The following is a 5,457-nucleotide window of genomic DNA, read 5'->3' on the forward strand; positions in this document are numbered from 1 at the left end:
TCACCTTCAAAGAAGTCAGCCCAGGCAGGAAAGTCTATGAGACTCTTGTCTCCAATTAACCACTAGAAAACCAAAGGTGGAGCTGTGGTACAAAGCATTAGACCACTGGCCTTGAGCAAATAAGCTCAGGGTCACTGCCCAGACCCTGAGTTCAAGCTCCATGACCAACACCTCCCCCCCCAAAAAAAACAAAAAAGTCTCAAGGAATATGTATTAGTCTCCACAGGGGTCAGATAGGAGTCACCATCCTGCTGTCTTCTTAAAAGCAGAAGCTGTGAGTCCAGTGCTAGTAGCTCATACCCATAATCCTAGCTACTCAGGAGACCACGAGCTAAGGATCCTGGTACAAAGCCAGCCCAGGCAGAAAAGTTCCCATGAAACTCTTATCTCCAATTAACCACTCAAAAACCACAAGCAGTACTGTAGAGCACAAACAGGCTCAGGGACAGTGCCCAGGCCCTGAATTCAAACCCCATGACCAACAACAACAACAACAAAAAGTTCAGGGGCTGGGAAGGTGGTTCAGTGGTAAAAGTGCTTACCTCACATGCATGAGTCCCTGGGTTCGATCCCTCAGCACCACATAAACAGAAAAAGCTGGAAGTGGCACTGTGGCTCAAGTGGTAGAGTGCTAGTCTTGAGCTGTAGAGCTGAAGGACAGTGCCCAGGCACAGAGTTCAAGCCCCAGGACCAACAAAACAAAAAAAATCAGAAGCTTATGGAGATTTAGAAGCATGTTTCAAGTGGTAGAGCATTAGCCTAGCAAGCATGAGGCTCTGAATTCCAATCCCAGTAGTGACTAAATAAATGCTGAGGTCAGAGGCTGTTGGACAACTTTGATCCTGTTGTGTGGAGGGACCTGCTCCCTGACTCCCTCAACTCTTCTCCATATAGCTTCCTCCTTCTAATCTAACTCAGCCAAATTTTAACAAGTGTTTCTGAGTTAAATATCCCCATTAAAACAGTCTGAGGCCATAATATCCAACATATACAAGGAGCTCAAGAAACTAACCCCTCCCCAACATAATAAACTAATCATTACGTGGGCAAAGAAACTAAGGAGAGATTTCTCAGAAGAAGAGGTAAGAATGGCAAAGAAACACATGAGGAAATGTTCATCAACCCTGGCCATAAAGGATATGCAAATCAAAACAACTCTTGAGATTCCATCTCACCCCAGCAACAAATGCTTGTGGGGATGTGGGAAAAAGGGAACCCTTCTGCACTGCTGGTGGGAATGTGAACTAGTACAACCAATATGGAAAGCAGCTTGGAAGTTCTTCAAAAATCTAAACATAGGGCTGGGAAGTTGGCTCAGTGGTAGAGCACTTGTCTTGCATGCCTGAGGCCCTGGGTTCAATTCCTCAGCACCACAGAAGCAAAAAGAAAAGAGCCGGAAGTGGCACTGTGGCTCAAGTGGTAGAGCACTAGCCTTGAGCTGAAGAGCTGAGGGACAGCGCCCAGGCCCAGAGTTCAGGCCCCACAACCGGACTCAAAAAAAAAAAAATCTAAACATAGACCTTCCCCATGACCGAGCCATACCACTCCTAGGCATCTACCCTGAACATCATGAACTAGGATGTAATAAGGACACCTGCACATCCATGTTCATTGCTGCACTATTCACAATAGCCAACATATAGAAACAGCTCAGATGCTCCACAATAGATGAGTGGATCCAAAAAGATGTGATACCTATCTACAGTGGAATTTTATTTCTCTTTTTTTTTTGGGGGGGGGAGTCCAGTTGTGGGGCCTGAACTCTGGGCCTGGGCGCTGTCCCTCAGCTCTTGAACTCAAGGCTAGCGCTCTACCACTTGAGCCACAGCACCACTTCCAGCTTGTTTTCTTTTTGCTTATGTGGTACTGAGGAATCAAACCCAGGGCCTCATGCATGCAAGGCAAGCGCTCTACCACTGAGCCACCTTCCCAGCCCCTCACCAGAAAACTGGAAGTGGTGCTATGGCTCAAGTGGTAGAGTGTTCGCCTTGAGCTGAAGAGCTGAAGGACAGCAGCACCCAGGCCCAGAGTTCAAGCCCCATGACTGACAAAAAAAAAATGTATTTCTAATGCTCAGCCATCTATTTGACCACTATTATCAATTTTCCTCTTCTAATACATATTACATGGCCTCAGAGAAAACCTGATGAAAGCAATTAAAAGACAAGACCAAAGTAATCCATTGCTGCTTGTACTAAGAACCGAACATGTGCAAGTTTCCAAGTGACAAGCAGGAAAACTGCTCACTTGGCATATGGAAATCACTTCTGCTGTCTGGCTACCAAAGACTAAATGATTGAAGCCAATGTGCTAAAAGAGGATTCTAGAAAAGGTCTGTGGCCTCTTTAAGGGTTTATTGTGTCAACTACAAAAGAGCAGGCTTGCAAAAGGCACACATAAAGTGTGTTAGACTGAGATAAAGAATGCAACTTAGCAGGAATTGGAAAATAGTAGGACATAAAAAAGAATTGTTGAAGCTTTGGGCGGGGGGGGGGAAGAAAAGACAAGGTGAATGATAAGCAGATGAAGGAGGAGAAAATAATAGGGAATCCTAAAGGCTGACCCCATTATAAAGTATTGATATGAGAGACACTGAGCTGCAAGATAAGTTTACTAAAGGCTCTCGAGTTAAGTTCACATTGTGACACCAAAATTTATGCAGGGGGTGTCATCATTATTTACAGTTCACTTTTCTAAGAGGAGGGAATACTATTTTAGAAACAACAAGATCATCCACTTGAAAGGACCTTCAAAGATCATCTGGCTCCTGGAGTTTAGTTAGCAGTGAGCCTCTGAGTGTCCACAGAGTCAGCCATTGTTACCCTCTTCCAGAATATTTCCCAACCAATAATTAGTCCTGGCAAGTGTATTGAAACCTGGCCATGTGTTCCAAAAGCAGGACTCCTATTCTTTGCTCCAAAGCTCCCTCACACTTTGGCCAAGATGTAGCCACTTGAGGATCTCTCTGCCCAATCCCACAGCCTCTCCCTCACTATGACAGAAATCCAATTGGCATAGTTTTCAGAAACCTTGTCCTCATACTGGGAAGGTGGCTCAGTGGCAGAGTGCTTGCCTTGCATGCATGAGGCCCTGGGTTCGATTCCTCAGCACCACATAAATAGAAAAAGCCAGAAGTGGCACTGTGGCTCAAGTGATAAGAGTGCTAGCCTTGAATTCAAGCCCCACAACCAACAAAAAAAGAAAAAAGAAAGCTTGTCCTGCCAAATCCTGCTTCTTTCTCTTTGTGGATTTCAGTAGCCTTGTGCTTCCTCAGTCCCTAATAATCTCACACATTCTTACCTGACCCTCCTGAAGGGTAATGCTATTTTCTTTTTTTTTTTTTTGAGTGGGGGGTGTTGGTCATGAGGTTTGAACTCTGGGCCTGGGCGCTGTCCTTCAGCTCTTCAGTTCAAGGGGAACACTCTACCACTTGAGCCACAGTGCCACTTCCAGTTTTCTGGTGGTTTTATTGGAGATAAGAATCTCACGGATGCGCCTGCCCAGGGTTGGCTTTGAACTACATCCTTAGATCTCAGCCTCCTGAGTAGCTAGGATGACAAGCATGAGCCACTGGCACTCAGCCTCAAGCAACCTTTTCAATCCATGTATCTGATGTAGATTTTACGTCCAGAAATTATATAGACTCTCTCAAACATACTAAGAAGACAGTTCAACTTTTAATGGGCAGAGATTTCATTTTAAATGATAAAGGAGCCAAGCAGTAGTGGCTCACACTTGTAATCTTTGCTACTCAGGAGGCTGACATCTAAGGATCAAAGTTAAAAGTCAGCCAGTGCAGGAAAATCCATGAAATCTCCAGTTAGCCACCCAAAAGACAGAAGTGGAGCTGTGATTCAAATGGTAGAGCACTAGTCTTGAACAAAATAAAAAGATCAGGGACAGCGCCCTGGTCCTGAGTTCAAGCCCCTGGACAGGTACAAAAAATAAATAAATAAATAAATAAATAGACAAACAAATAACAAGCCGGGCGCCGGTGGCTCACGCCTGTAATCCTAGCTACTCAGGAGGCTGAGATCTGAGGATCGTGGTTCAAAGCCAGCCTGGGCAGGAAAGTCTGTGAGACTCTTATCTCCAATAAACCATTAGAAAACAGGAAGTGGCGCTGTGGCTCAAGCGGCAGAATGCTCGCCTTGAGCTGAAGAGCACAGGGACAGCGCCCAAGCCCAGAGTTCAAGCCCCATGACCGACCCAAAAAAAGGAATAACAAATAAGCACGTGAACATGTATTCAATGTTGGTGTTGTGGGGAAGACCACCAGGAGAGACCACACAGACACAGAGTACAGCCAATAGAAAGTCTTTATTACTGGGCAGTCAGTGCCCAAAAGTACAGTCCCAAGCCTGGTCTCATGGCCTCTTTTAAAGCAGAAAACTCACCTCTTTGTTTGCTCAGAGGTGGAAAGTGCCTAATGGTTCTTTCCTGCTGCAGGTGCAAGCCCAGGGAAAGCTACAGAAACATAATAGACAATGCTATAAGCGGGCATTGAGCAAAGGCAGCGTGACCTGTTTCTATGATTGTTACCTAGGAACATAAAACAGTGACTACAAATATCTTTGAATGTCTAACTATAAGGAACTAGTCTCACAGGTGGAGTGCAGTCCTTTCTTTAAGAGTCGCAAAAGCAAAATGGAGTTACAGAGGCTGAGTAAACTCTAAGACAATGAGGCTTGATAAGCCCTATCGCATCACAAGTCATCTGGAAAATGAAAATTAAAACCATCCACCCATCAAAATAACAATATCTTTAAAAAATGTGGCAGGGCTGGGATTGTAGCTTAGTAATAGAGTGTTTGCCTAGCATGCATGAAGCCCTGGGTTCAATTCTTCAGTACCATATAAACAAAGAAGGTTGGAAGTGGCCCTATGGCTCACGTGGTAGTATGCTAGCCTTGAGCAAAAGAAGCTCAGGGACAGTCCCCAGATCCTGAGTTCAAACCCCAGGACTGGCAAAAAAAAAAAGTGATAATTCCAAGTGAAAGAAAATAAGCAATATATAACTCAATTACACATTGCTGGTAGGAGTGTAAAGGGATAAAATCAATTTGGACAATACCACATCAGACTCTTAGGTCAAATTTGTATTTATCCTATGACCCAGAAATTCTACTTCTAGATATATACACATGAAAAATGAGAATATGTGTATGTAAAATAATATCTATACCAAATGCTGGTAGCTCTCGCCTATAATCCTAGCTACTCAGGAAGCTGAGATCTGAGGACTGTGGTTTGAAGCCAGCCCAAGCAGACAAACTCAATAAATTTTTTATCTTGTCTGTTGTGGGGCTTGTACTCAGGGTCTGGTTGCCCTGAGCCTCTTTGTGTACAAGGCTAGCACTCTACCAATTGAGCCACAGCACTACTTGTGATTTTTGAGTGGTTAATTGGAGATAAGAGTCTCATGGGGACTTTTCTGCCTGTGCTGGCCTTGAACCA

Source organism: Dipodomys ordii, unplaced genomic scaffold (assembly GCF_000151885.1).
Source record: "Dipodomys ordii isolate 6190 unplaced genomic scaffold, Dord_2.0 Scaffold161, whole genome shotgun sequence".
Lineage (NCBI taxonomy): Eukaryota > Metazoa > Chordata > Mammalia > Rodentia > Heteromyidae > Dipodomys > Dipodomys ordii.